The 15,673-nt window shown below is 39.5% G+C and overlaps 1 long non-coding RNA gene across 1 annotated transcript in view; it reads right to left on the bottom strand.

Moving 5' to 3' along the window:
- LOC135093188 (uncharacterized) overlaps positions 1-15,009 on the bottom strand; it is a 54,618-nt gene extending 39,609 nt beyond the window's left edge. Inside the window, exon 1 of the long non-coding RNA XR_010263256.1 lies at positions 14,877-15,009. This is a non-coding gene — a long non-coding RNA (uncharacterized LOC135093188). The remainder of the gene's footprint in view (positions 1-14,876) is intronic.
- Between the last annotated feature and the right edge of the window lie 664 nt (positions 15,010-15,673).

Genomic DNA, 15,673 nt, shown 5'->3' with positions numbered 1-15,673 from the left:
AATAAGTTTTTTTTTTATTATTTAATTATATATAGATACATTACGCTAAGTGTGTGTGTGTGTGTGTGTGTGTATATATATATATATATATATATATATATATATATATATATATATATATATATATATATATATATATATATATATATATATATATATATATATATATATATATATATTTTTTTTTTATGTAAGAAGGACACTGGCCAAGGGCAACAAAAATCAATAAAAAAAATGCCCACTGAAATGCCAGTCCCGTAAAAGGGTCAAGGCAGTGGTCAAAAACTGGTGGATAAGTGTCTTGAAACCTCCCTCTTGAAGGAATTCAAGTCATAGGAAGGTGGAAATACAGAAGCAGGCAGGGAGTTCCAGAGTTTACCAGAGAAAGGGATGAATGATTGAGAATACTGGTTAACTCTTGCGTTAGAGAGGTGGACAGAATAGGGGTGAGAGAAAGAAGAAAGTCTTGTGCAGCGAGGCCGCGGAAGGAGGGGAGGCATGCAGTTAGCAAGATCAGAAGAGCAGTTAGCATGAAAATAGCGGTAGAAGACAGCTAGATATGCAACATTGCGGCGGTGAGAGACAGGCTGAAGACAGTCAGTTAGAGGAGAGGAGTTGATGAGACGAAAAGCTTTTCATTCCACCCTGTCTAGAAGAGCAGTATGAGTGGAACCCCCCCAGACATGTGAAGCATACTCCATACATGGATGGATAAGGCCCTTGTACAGAGTTAGCAGCTGCGGGGGTGGGAAAAACTGGCGGAGACGTCTCAGAACACCTAACTCCATAGAAGCTGTTTTAGCTAGAGATGAGATGTGAAGTTTCCAGTTCAGATTATAAGTAAAGGACAGACCGAGGATGTTCAGTGTAGAAGAGGGGGACAGATGAGTGTCATTGAAGAAGAGGGGATAGTTGTCTGGAAGGTTGTGTCGAGTTGATAGATAGAGGAATTGAGTTTTTGAGGCATTGAACAATACCAAGTTTGCTCTGCCCCAATCAGAAATTTTAGAAAGATCAGAAGTCAGGCGTTCTGTGGCTTCCCTGCGTGATATGTTTACCTCCTGAAGGGTTGGACGTCTATGGAAAGACGTGGAAAAGTGCAGGGTGGTATCATCAGCGTAAGAGTGGATAGGACAAGAAGTTTGGTTTAGAAGATCATTAATGAATAATAAGAAGAGAGTTGGTGACAGGACAGAACCCTAAGGAACACCACTGTTAATAGATTTAGGAGAAGAACAGTGACCGTCTACCACAGCAGCAATAGAACGGTCAGAAAGGAAACTTGAGATGAAGTTACAGAGAGAAGGATAGAAACCGTAGGAGGGTAGTTTGGAAATCAAAGCTTTGTGCCAGACTCTATCAAAAGCTTTTGATATGTCCAAGGCAACAGCAAAAGTTTCACCAAAATCTCTAAAAGAGGATGACCAAGACTCAGTAAGGAAAGCCAGAAGATCACCAGTAGAGCGGCCTTGACGGAACCCATACTGGCGATCAGATAGAAGGTTGTGAAGTGATAGATGTTTAAGAATCTTCCTGTTGAGGATAGACTCAAAAACTTTAGATAGGCAGGAAATTAAAGCAATAGGACGGTAGTCTGAGGGATTAGAACGGTCACCCTTTTTAGGAACAGGATGAATGTAGGCAAACTTCCAGCAAGAAGGAAAGGTAGATGTTGACAGACAGAGCTGAAAGAGTTTGACTAGGCAAGGTGCAAGCACGGAGGCACAGTTTCGGAGAACAATAGGAGGGACCCCATCAGGTCCATAAGCCTTCCGAGGGTTTAGGCCAGCGAGGGCATGGAAAACATCATTGCGAAGAATTTTAATACGTGAATTAGTCAGAGGGTGGAGGAGAGGGAGGAACAAGCCCAGAATCGTCCAAGGTAGAGTTTCTAGCAAAGGTTTGAGCAAAGAAATCAGCTTTAGAAATAGATGTGATAGCAGTGGTACCATCTGGTTGAAGTAGAGGAGGGAAAGAAGAAGAAGCAAAGTTATTGGAGATATTTTTGGCTAGATGCCAGAAATCACGAGGGGAGTTAGATCTTGAAAGGTTTTGACATTTTCTGTTAATGAAGGAGTTTTTGGCTAGTTGGAGAACAGAATTGGCATGGTTCCGGGCAGATATATAAAGTGCATGAGATTCTGGTGATAGAAGGCTTAAGTACCTTTTGTGGGCCACCTCTCTATCATGTATAGCACGAGAACAAGCTGTGTTAAACCAAGATTTAGAAGGTTTAGGACGAGAAAAAGAGTGAGGAATGTACGCCTCCATGCCAGACACTATCACCTCTGTTATGGGCTCAGCACACAAAGACGGGTCTCTGACACGGAAGCAGTAGTCATTCCAAGGAAAATCAGCAAAAATCAGGTCCCCCCAACTGGCAGAGGCAAAACGCCAGAGGCACCTTCGCTTAGGGGGATCCTGAGGAGGGATTGGAGTGATAGGACAAGATAAAGATATGAAATTGTGATCGGAGGAGCCCAACGGAGAAGAAAGGGTGACAGCATAAGCAGAAGGATTAGAGGTCAGGAAAAGGTCAAGAATGTTGGGCGTATCTCCAAGACGGTCAGGAATGCGAGTAGGGTGTTGCACCAATTGCTCTAGGTCATGGAGGATAGCAAAGTTGTAGGCTAGTTCACCAGGATGGTCAGTGAAGGGAGAGGAAAGCCAAAGCTGGTGGTGAACATTGAAATCTCCAAGAATGGAGATCTCTGCAAAAGGGAAGAGGGTCAGAATGTGCTCCACTTTGGAAGTTAAGTAGTCAAAGAATTTCTTATAGTCAGAGGAGTTAGGAGAGAGGTATACAGCACAGATAAATATATATATATATATATATATATATATATATATATATATATATATATATATATATATATATATATATATATATATATATATATATATATATATATATATATATATATATATATATATATATATATATATATATATATGCAACCTTTTGAAGCAAGAGATCGTGAGGGCAACAAATGGAAGCATCATTTTAGTTGTAACAAATAAAGATGGGTGAGTTAGATTAATAGAAGTTGGAAGGCAGTTGGGTAGTAAAAATCATTATAAATTTAGGTCCGATTTAGAATAGGAAGAAACTTTAAGAGGTACCAACATAAATATGGTACCTAACTTAGAACAACAGATTTTGAAGGGTTAAGAAGGTATCTCCAAGAAGTCAGCTAACAATTAATAGAAAGGGAGGTGGAGCAGGTTTTATTTTGATGCAAACGCCCAGTGGACAGGCTTTGAAAAGGTGTATAAATGGATAGATAAAATGGGAAATGCAAATTTAATATCAGGAGACCGAAGAAACCCATTAGAAATAAACAATAAAGAACAATGTTCTGTTAAGGTCAGAGGGTAAACAAAGATCATGAATTACAATTACCTCAGACCTGTCAGAGAAAACGATGCATAAAGGCCAGAACTTGGGCTATTCGTGTATTAGAAAATACTTTATATAAACACTAAAAGTAGAAGTCCCAAAGTATCGTTCATCATATTTAGCATTTGTGTCAGACCGCATCTAGGCTATGTTAAGCATTTCTGGTGCCTGTACTACAGAACAAATATAGGCCAGTACTGAAAAGAATAACTAAAAAGATACAAGGGGTATATGGCCACAACTTGGTACTATGGTATGGTATAGACATAGTTGTGGTGATGGAGACCTGGCTCAACAGCAAGGTGAAGCCCACGTTCGGCAGAATATGGAGCTACACCTGATGGGGCAGGAAGGACCCCCAGGAAAGAGCAGGTGTAGGTGCAGATGTCTGTTTTAGGGAGGGACTGCAAGCCCAACACCTCATCGTGGACACGCCGCCACAGTTGGAGACAATGTTCTTCAGAGTGGTGATGGCTGATCGCTCTGCCCTCCTGCCCAACCACGACAAGGGCCCGACTCACTCACGTACCTCACTGAGGCCCTGGATGAACTGATGGTGGCGCACCGATGCAGGTACGTCTTGGTGGTTGGCGACCTCAACCATCACCTGGAGCAGAACGCCTGAAAACCTCATGACAATGCAGGAATTAACAGACCACGTGGCTTTCCCTACACATGAGCGGTGAAGGACTCTGGATCCTGTTATATCTGACCTCCAGGAGAACCCAGCTGGGTCTCTCAGGCAGCTCTAACCACGTTGCTGTCCTAACGAAGATGGAAGTGGGACTGGCTCGGGACGAGGCCACCACCCGCACGATACGGTTTTAGGACAAGGCAGACTGGACCTCCGTGCTTTTTTATCTGAATCATACGGCATGGACTTCTTTACTGCAGGGTGGTGGGGGGTGAGTGTCACCTTTTCGCCCTTCAGAGACCCTGTGTGCCCCACCGAGAATACACATGCAGACCAACTGACCAGCCATGGTTTGGCTACCGCTGCCAGGCTGCTGCTGCTGCTGACAAGTACTCTGCCTGGTTACTCTGCTTTCTCTATCCTCATTTTTGATCCAAAGCTGGATGCTGCGTTTATGTGCGCAATGACTTAACCTGCTCTCGTGCCCACGCTCTTGAATCTTCCGAGTTTTCCACTATCTTGCTACGACTACAGAGTCACTCTCATACTAAATTTATCTGTGCTGTATACCTCTCTCCTAACTCCTCTGACTATAAGAAATTCTTTGACTACTTAACTTCCAAAGTGGAGCACATTCTGACCCTCTTCCCTTTTGCAGAGATCTCCATTCTTGGAGATTTCAATGTTCACCACCAGCTTTGGCTTTCCTCTCCCTTCACTGACCATCCTGGTGAACTAGCCTACAACTTTGCTATCCTCCATGACCTAGAGCAATTGGTGCAACACCCTACTCGCATTCCTGACCGTCTTGGAGATACGCCCAACATTCTTGACCTTTTCCTGACCTCTAATCCTTCTGCTTATGCTGTCACCCTTTCTTCTCCGTTGGGCTCCTCCGATCACAATCTCATATCTTTATCTTGTCCTATCACTCCAATCCCTCCTCAGGATCCCCCTAAGCGAAGGTGCCTCTGGCGTTTTGCCGTGCCTCAAGTCACTTAAGGTGTAATTGTATATATATTTAGATGATTAATGTGTATATATATTTTTTTTTACAATCTAGCCCATGGATTTCAACCATTGACCATTGCATTATTGCGTTAGATGGACGAGACCCACGATGGAAATATTTTACGTAGTAATATTTTCAATTATGATACTTCTAAATGTGTGACAAATTTTTATGGGCAATATAATTAATTTTTATCTCATTTTAAAAGTGTTAAGTCCCACTTGACAAGACACTTATTTATTTATTAATTTTTTTTATTGTTTTTTTTTTATTTATTTATTTTATTAGGCAGTAATATAAGATACGTGATGTATAAATATAACAGAACGTAATATGGTGAACATGGTTTGGGAGAAGCTACGTAACGAACAACAGGATGAAGGTCAGACTGGTGTACTTGTTCGAGAACTATGCTACATGAGAAACTGCACTATACTTCGCTGCCAATGAAATGCAGATGATGATTAATTCACTATGTACTGAGTGAACATGTGGATACTATATATAAATACTTATACGTACTACATTGCCTTTGCGTGCTTTTTAATGCCTTATAATTTTACTAATTAATGATACTGATGAACTTTTTTTTTTTTCAATGCAAATATATATACTGAACTAAATTACTACTAATAATAATAATGTTGACTAAAAGAACAACGTGTGTTGCCACTATTACCAGTATTACCATAATTAATTGTCTATCATTACTCTACCGTATGCAATGTCTTTACACCTACGTATATATTTATATGTGTTTATAAGTACATATTTGTTTTATATGACACCTGCATGTATTTTTAAAATGCGATTGTTTTCATTTTCATATGACTGTCTGCGTTTATTTTTGGCAGAATGTGCCTTGCATATATATATATATATATATATATATATATATATATATATATATATATATATATATATATATATATATATATATATATATATATATATATATATATATATCGCTTTTTTTTTGTATTAAAACTTTGTCGCAATAAATTGCTTTGACTTTGACTTCGACATCTTGGCGGCCCCACGTCAGGTGTGCCCGTTGAGACAGGCTGTGTGTATCCATAACTTCCTGGACACCCGTTTCAGTTGTTCCACGCGAGATTCTGAGTCTGTGAACATCTGATTTATTTATTTATTCATTTATTTGTTTATTTATTTATTTTCTTGTAATAAGAAAGAGGGCCCTCGGCAATTAAAAAAAAAAAAAATAGAAAAATTAAAAAAAGGACCCAATGAGGCGCCAGTCTCCAAACATAGAAACGATCGTCAAAAGTTGGAAGGTATCTTGAAATCTCCCTCTTGAAAGAGTGCAATTCATAGGAGGGAGGAGATACAGTTGCAGGCATGGAGTTCAAGAATTCACCAAAAAGAGAATGAATGATTGAAAATGCTGGTTAATTCATGCATTAGAGAGGTGAACAATAAAAACTCTGATGCAGCGAGACCGCAGAAAAAGGGGAGGCATGCAGTTAGCAAGATCAAAAGAACATTTAGCTTAAACATAACGGTAGAAGACAGCAAGAGATGCAACATTGCGGCGATAAGAGAGAGGTTGAAGAGAGTCAGATTGAGGTGAGCGGTTGATGAGGCGAAAAGCTTTTCATTCTACCTCGTGTATAACAGCGACATTAGTGGAACAGCACCTAAATGTGAAACATACTCTTTACATGGATGAATAAGACCCTTGTAGAGACTTAGCAGCTTGGGGAAAGGGGGAGGGGAACTGGCGGAGACGACTCGCTACATTTGACTTCAAAGAAGCTGTTTTAGCTAGAGATGAAATATGAAATTATAAGTAAAGCATAAGACCGAGGATGTTCAATTTTGCTGATTTTCCTTGGAATAAATACTGCTTCCGTGTCAGAGACCCGTCTTTGTGTGCTGAGCGCATAACAGAGGTGATAGTGTCTGGCATGGAGGTGTACATTCCTCACTCTTTTTCTCGACCTAAACCTTCCAAACCTTGGTTTAACACAGCTTGTTCTCGTGCTATACATGATTAGAGAGGTGGCCCACAAAAGGTACTTAAGCCTTCCATCACCAGAATCTCATGCACTTTATATTTCTGCCCGGAACCATGCCAAGTCTGTTCTCCAACTAGCCAAAAACATTAACAGAAAGTGTCAAAACCTTTCAAGATCTAACTCCCATCGTGACTTCTGGCATCTAGCCAAAAATATCTCCAATAACTTTGCTTCTTCTTCTTTCCCTCCCTTATTTCAACCAGATGGCACCACTGCTATCACATCTATTTCTAAAGCTGAACTCTTCGCTCAAACCTTTGGTAAAAACTCTACCTTGGACGATTCTGGGCTTGTTCCTCCCTTTCCTCCACCCTCTGACTACTTCATGCTACCTATTAAAATTCTTCGCAGTGATGTTTTCCATGCCCTTGCTGGCCTAGACCCTCGGATCTGATGGGGTCCCTCCTATTGTGCTCTGAATCCTTGCCTCCGTGCTTGCACCTTTGCTAATCAAACTCTTTCAGCTCTGTCTGTCAACATCTACCTTTCCTTTTTGCTGGAAGTTTGCCTACATTCAGCCTGTTCCTAAAAAGGGTGACTGTTCTAATCCCTCAAACTACCGTCCTATTGCTTTAATTTCCTGCCTATCTGAAGTTTTTGAATCTGTCCTCAACAGGAAGATTCTTAAACATCTATCACTTCACAACCTTCTATCTGATCGACAGTATGGGTTCCCTCAAAGCCGCTCTACTGGTGATCTTCTGGCTTTCCTTACTGAGTCTTGGTCATCCTCTTTTAGAGATTTTGGTGAAACTTTTGGTGTTGCCTTGGACATATCAAAAGCTTTTGATTGAGTCTGGCAAAAAGCTTTGATTTCCAAACTACTCTCCTATGGCGTCTCTCCTCTCTGTAACTTCATCTCAAGTTTCCTTTCTGACCGTTCTATTGCTGTTGTGGTAGACGTTCACTGTTCTCCTAAATCTATTAACAGTGGTGTTCCTCAGGGTTCTGTCCTGTCACACACTCTCGTCTTATTAGTCATTAATGATCTTCTAAACCAAACTTCTTGTCCTATCCACTCCTACGCTGATGATACCACCCTGCACTTTTTCACGGGAAGCCACAGAACGCTTGACTTCTGATCTTTCTAAAATTTCTGATTGGGGCAGAGCAAACTTGGTATTGTTCAATGCCTCAGAAACTCAATTCCTCCATCTATCAACTCGACACAACCTTCCTGACAACTATCTTCTTCAATAACATTCAACTGTCCCCCTCTTCTACACTGAACATCCTCGGTCTGTCCTTTACTTATAATCTGAACTGGAAAGTTCACATCTCATCTCTAGACAGCTTCTCTCATCTCTAAACAGCTTCTATGAAGTTAGGTGTTCTGAGACGTCTTCTCCAGTTTTTCTCACCCCCCCCCCCTAGCTGCTAACTCTGTACAAGGGCCTTATCCGTCCATGTATGGAGTATGCTTCACATGTCTGGGGGGGTTCCACTCGTACTGCTCTTCTAAACGGGGTGGAATCAAAAGTTTTTCGTCTCATCAACTCCTCTCCTCTGACTGTCTTCAGCCTCTCTCTCATCGCCGCAATGTTGCATCTCTAGCTGTCTTCTACCGCTATTTTCATGCTAACTGCTCTTCTGATCTTGCTAACTGCATGCCTTCTCTCCTATCGCGGCCTCGCTGCACAAGACTTTCTTCTTTCTCTCACCCCTATTCTGTCCACCTCTCTAACGCAAAAGTTAACCAGTATTCTCAATCATTCATCCCTTTCTCTGGTAAAATCTGGAACTCCTTGCCTGCTTCTGTATTTCCACCTTCCTATGACTTGAATTCCTTCAAGAGGGGGTTTCAAGACACTTATCCTTCAATTTTTGACTACCGCTTTGGACCCTTTTATGGAACTGGCATTTCATTTTGTTGCCCTTGGCCAGTGTCCCTCCTACATAAAAAAAAAAAGTGACGACAGTTAAATGTCATTGAAGAAGAAGGGAGGGCTGTGTTGAGTTGATAGTGGAATTGAATTTTTGAAACATCAAATACTGAATTTGTTCTGCTCCGGTCAGAAATTTTGGAAAGATCAAAAGTCAGGCGTTCTGTGGCTTATCTGCGTGAGCTGTTTAATTCCTAAACGGTTGAACATCTATGAAAAGACATGGAAAATTGCAGGGTGGTATCATCAGCATTGGCGTTGAGAGGACAAGAAATTTCGTTTACAAGATCATTCATGAATAATAGGAAGAGAGTAAGTGACAGGACAGAATCCTGAAGAACAGTGACCGTCTACCACAGCAGCAATAAAACGGTCAGAAAGAAAATTTGAGATGAAGGTACAGAAAGAAGGATAGAAGCCGAAAGTGGATAGTCTGGAAATCAAAGCTTTGTGCTAGAATCTATCAAAAGCTTCTATGTCTAAGGCAACAGCGAAAATTTCACAAAAATTTCTAAAAGGGGATGATGATCATGACTCAGTAAGAAACTCCAGATCACTAGTAGTGCGATCATGACAGAACCCATTCCAGCGAACAGATATAATATTTAGAAGTGGTAGAAGTTTAAGAATCTTCCTGTTGAGGATATATTCGAAAACTTTAGAGAGGTAAGAAATTAAAACAATAGGACTTTATTATGAGGGATTAGAGCGATCCCACTTTTAAGGAATAGGCTGAGTGTAGACAAACTTTCAGCAAGAAGGAAAAGGAGATATTGATAGACAGAGTTGGAAGAGACAAGGTGCAAGCACAGAAGCACAGTTTCAGAAGACAATAGGAGGGATCTCATAAGGTCCTTAAGCCTTCTGAGGATTAAAGCCAGCTAGGACATGGAAATTAGTTAATCTTATAAGTAGCATGAACTTGTCGGAGGATAGACGTGAGGGAGAAAAAAACCCTGAACCGTTCAAGGTAGTTTTTTTTTTTTTTTAGCAAAGGTTTGAGCGAAGAAGATGCCATCAAGCTGAAATGAATAAGGGAAAGGTGAAGTAAATTTACTGGAGATGCTTTTGGCTAGGTCCCAGAAGTCATGAGAGAAGTTTGAGCTTGAAAGATTTTGTCATTTTCTATTGAATGAGTTTTTGCCTACTCGGAGAACATACTTGGCATGATTCCGGGCAGAAATGCAAAGTGCATGAAATTCAGGTGATGGGAGGTTTAAGTACCTTTTGTGGGACATCTCAGGATGTGCTACACTTTGGAAGTTCAGTAGTCATAGAATTCTTTTTAGTCAGAAGAGTTTAGTGAGAGGTATACAGCGCTGATAAAGCTAGTTTGAGAGTGACTCTGTAGTCGTAACCAGATGGTGGAAAATTCAGAAGATTTAAGAGCGTGGGAACGAGTGTAAGTTAGGCCATCTTGTACATAGGCACAACATTCTGCTTTGGATTGAAAATGAGGATAAAGAAAGTGGGAGGGAACAGAGAAGGGTCTTCTGTCATTTATCTCAGATACCTGCGTTTCGGTGAGAGAGAAAAAAAAAAGAGGTTTAGTAGAGAAGAGGTGTTCACTTTGGTTTGATACCAAAATATGAGCAGTCCGACCTGGGGACATTTGTGGTCCCCTCCCCAGACAAGAACTGAGGCTGGTGTAGGAGTCGGCATAATCAATTTTGAATTTTGAGCGAAGGATGTGCACGTATTAGATACATGAAGAGTTGCGGGAAGGAAGAGAGTTGTCGTTAGAGGCTAGTCTGTGACTGCCCCTTTGTGTTGCGAGACTCGAAGAAAAACATTCAGTGATGTCACAGCTGGGCCATTGGAAAGTTTGCAGATCCCCACAATCCATTACGAAACAGGTCAAGTGGCTGAGACCTAACTTGGAGAAATAGTCGTATGTACTGCCACCTCCTTGAAGTGACCTTATTGTCCTTCATGCTTAAAGTCTGATAAGAACACTTTTTTTTTTGTGTGTGTGTGTGTGAGAGCTTAGTCTTCCTCTCATGAATCTTATGTAAACCAAGCAGGCTTCTCTCAAGCGCGACTTCACTGGTGATATATTGAAATATTCTTGACTTGGTGCTTCCCACCGTGCGCAGTATTTGGCTATGAATCTTCTGAAAATTATGCAATTGTTTCTTCACAAAATCATCGTAATTGCTGATGAAAGTCCGCATACCTCCTAAACTAGACTATGCTATACTAGCAGAGGTTCCGTTGGATGATAGGGTGTGACCACGATCATCGGAATAGAAGCCAAATAAAATTTCGATACCTGACGAATAGGCAAATTCTGATTTGTCGTCTAGTCCTTATTCGTGAATGTGTGATTTAGACCTAAAGGGCAACATCTGCCCTCCGACACCTATGCCTGCGTTTGGATGCAGCAACCACCTCGCCATTCTGTGGTCATATAACCTCGCTACTCCACACCCCACCACAGTCAGAACAGGAAATTGCAGGGTTCCCACAGATACCGCTCTTCGTAGCTTCTGTGGACTATACAACATGCATGGATGAGTGCCGAGAACGTAGAAGATAAGCGACCAGTTATCACACCGACGTCACTCAGGCCTACATCATTCCTTCCCTGCCATCCCTCTTGAAGCATCCAACAATCGACACATGGATCATCCCACGTATCAAAAGTCAGTGATTTATTTATTTATTTATTTTTAACTCAGTGACACAAAGATCATATTTCCCTCAGAAAGAGTCATCAGCGATATAAAAAAATAAATAAATAAATTCACTGTCTATGAATATCTTCACAGATCTCCAGAAAACAATGCCTTTCTCTCCCTTGTGTTCGAGATCTCGGAAAACTCAGCAGTCCAAACAATTAAAACCATCAACCATTTCTCAATGTTCTACTTTCTCATTCATAACACCCTTCAGTGTTATCTTGTCCCCATTTTTTTTATTTATTTATCTATTTATTTATTTATTTTTTTTATCTGGATAAAAACGAATAACCTCAACCACAACCTTATCCGCCATAAATTTGACAAGACCAACAAACCACTCACATCACAACCTCACTCTCTCACATCGTTCCTATACTTTATACTATCACCTCTCTCACATCGTTCCTATACTTTATACTATCACCTCTCTCACATCGTTCCTATACTTTATACTATCACATTAGACTAAGTTTAATAATAATAATAATAAGATGATTATTATTGTTATTATTATTATTATTATTATTATTATTATTATTATTATTATTATTATTATTATTATTACTGTTCTTATATTCATTAATATTATTTGTTTTTATTATCATTATTACACACACACACACACACACACACACACACACACACACACACACAGCTCTTTGACAAAAGGCTTAACCGGATAACGATTACTACTCCAAATATCCAATTCGTGTTCAAAACATCCATTCGATGGAAAACGATGTCCAACCAACTCCATGCTAACTTTTTCACTAATCACAAGTAGAACAGGCGGAAAGGAAAGAAAACATGGAGGGGATAGGAGGCAAGCAGTGCGGAGACGCCTGTTGGAACAGATAATAGACAAGGAGGTATGGGAGAGGAAGGGAAGGAAGGATGGGAGGACGAGAAGGGAACTAGTGGCAAGTGGTGAAAAAGAAGAGAATACGATAAGAAATTGAAGGAAAGAACGCTGATAGGGAGTGTAAAAGAGATTGGTGTTGGAGAGGGTGAAGGGGAAAACAGATATGGAAAGGAGCAAGAGCTGAGACATGGAAGAAGGACAGATAGCTTGAAGATATTGATACCTCCATGATAGGGTTGGGTGTTGAGGAAAGGCACGATGAGACGTGCAGGAGCCCATCAATCTTCTGCGGAGAGAACTGACACTAGCGAACAAGTGTATAATATTTTCTGGAGCTCGTTGTGCCTTGGGAGTCCATGTGTCAATACCGGAAAACATAAAGCACGAAAAGGAAACAACGACAACTACAGCAACTACTACTGCAAGAACATCAACGAAAGGAGGAGTGACAAGCAATTTTCGTCAGCGGGTCACACACACACACACACACACACACACACACACACACACACGACATTCTAGAGGTCTCAATATTGCAGTTTGTCAACAACGTGTACACTTTGTTAAATTTGTAGGTTTATCAAAAGCCTTTTGGTACCTTAGATCATGTCATTTTGCTTCACAAATTAGGAATTCTAGGAATAAGAGGTTTACCTTTGAAATTATTTCGGAGCTATCCTACATAGAAAAAAAACAAAGTATATTTTGTAATCAGATATACTGTCAATTTATATTCATAAACCATAAGGTTTATCATATATATTAATGGCGAAGTAAATGCAAGCACCAAATATATTTTGATGTGCTCATGGCAAGGAGAGAGAAAAAAGAAAACATTGATTAAATATATACTAATTTAACATCAGAGATAAACAATATAAAACTATGGATTCAATCAAATAAGTTAAACAAATATCCAATTTCAAAACATTAATGAAAATTCCATTCCCCTAAACTATTGAATGGAGAAAGTATAAAACTAGTCAGTCATACGAAATTCCTTGGTGTCATTATTAATGAAAACTTAAACTAGAAAAATAACATTGACCAAACGTGCTTACAGCTTTCTAGTATAACAGTCATGCCATATAGAGTCAGCCACAACCCTACCACACGGACAATGACCAAAAAATATTTTATACCCCCACGTCACATATTGTGTTCCTATATGAAAATACACCTGGCTCTCTTTCTTAAGTATATTAATAAAAACGAAAATACAAGTTTACAGGGCATTTAAAAAAAATAATAGATAAATAAATAAATAGATAAATAATAATAATAATAATAATAATAATAATAATAATAATAATAATAATAATAATAATAATAATAACAATAATAATAATAACAATAATATTGATAATAATAAAATATTAATAATGATAATAATAATAATAATAATAATAATAATAATAATAATAATAATAATAATAATAATAATAACATGATGATAGTAATAATAATAGAAAATAAATAAATAAAAGAATCTAAACATATAGACCATGTATTCTCTGAAGCAGAAGTCCTACGATTTTTATATTTACATACGTAATTAATATTTAAATATCAAAAATATAAAACAATATTTAAATCAGTAATCCATACAAGAAGCATTTATCAAACATTTATCAAACATTTAGAGCATTATATAAAACTCCGTAATAAGTTTTGCCCCGAAATTAATGAATAGTATGCCTCTTGATTATGAAATTCTCATTACGACCAATTGCACATATAATATAGTTCGATATAAGCAAGATTTTAAGGAATGCTTATTTTTTCAAACAAAATCTATGATTTTTCTGTCCTATTGCTATTTTAATAATCATAACTTGATTGTAAATGTAATCTTCTATTATTATTATATTAGTAGTATTACCATTATTATCATTATTATTATTATTATTATTATTATTATTATTATTATTATTATTGTTATTGTTATTATTATCCTTATTATTTATTTTTATTTTCATGTTCAATGTTTGTGATGTGGCTGACCGCTGTGTCATGTCCTATTTCTAGGAAAATCCGAACGATGAATATAATATCATGAACTGACCTTCACCGCATAAGGCTGACTTATCAGTTATACTGGTTTGGGCCACGACTTTTTTTTTTCTTTTCCATGACAGTGCGCCAGTAGTGATCAGCGTGTTGGTATGTAAGGAACAATAATAATAATAATAAATAAAATTCAAGGGTCGAACATCAGGCTGTCGCCAGCCAGCCTTTCAAGTACTTAAAATGGTTATTAATTACTGGACACTCGTGCGCCGGCAAATAGGCACCCGTGCACGCAAGCAAACCTACCAACTCACTCATCTACTTACTCCACCTACGTACACACACATAATACCTGCAGAGTGGTAGTTGTCCACGTAAGATATCATGCGAACCCGCACACGCAGAGTCTTGTAGGCGCTGAGGCTGTGCTCTCCAAGAGTAAGGCGACATTCGGCTTCCAGACTGCCGCCGGCTTCAGCCACCTGGAGAGAAAAGAGAGAAGGTGTGAACCAAAGGCCAAGAAGAGGCTAGTGGAGGGGCGCAAGCCTGTTTGGGAGCGGAGATTGAGGGAATGGTGACGTGGAGTGTTGTGTGAAGGAGAGAAAGAGGCATTACCTGAAAACAAGGAGGAGGAGGAGGGGGAGGTGTAGGAGGACATAAAGTATTAAAGGTGAGGCGTGTGTGGAGCGTTACCTAAAGGAGAGAGAGAGAGAGAGAGAGAGAGAGAGAGAGAGAGAGAGAGAGAGAGAGAGAGAGAGAGAGAGAGAGAGAGAGAGAGAGATTCATGAAATCTCCACACAAAACGCTCAAGAGAAGCCTTATCTAAACCCTCGAGTCATTGTGTGTAAACTCGCTCCAGAAGTTAAATATATCGAGCAGTTCGAGAGGCCGTAACATACATACTGTGCACGCTCACACACCTTCCACACTGCCTTAGAGTTCTCTCTCTCTCTCTCTCTCTCTCTCTCTCTCTTTCTCTCTCTCTCTCTCTCGTCTTGAGTGAGATGGACCGGCTGGTGGTGTTACCAAACCTTCCCTCCTACCGCCTGTCCATTTGTGTTTCTCTTATCTCCTTCAGATGCTTCCTTCACATTTCATGATCGTTCACCATGCTAGACACTATTATGTTTCTATTTATTTTCATATATG

The sequence above is a fragment of the Scylla paramamosain genome, chromosome 3 (genome assembly GCF_035594125.1).
Source record: "Scylla paramamosain isolate STU-SP2022 chromosome 3, ASM3559412v1, whole genome shotgun sequence".
In the NCBI taxonomy this organism is placed as follows: domain Eukaryota; kingdom Metazoa; phylum Arthropoda; class Malacostraca; order Decapoda; family Portunidae; genus Scylla; species Scylla paramamosain.
The sequence above is the reverse complement of the archived record's forward strand: the minus strand, read 5'-3'. Positions and strand labels throughout refer to the sequence as shown.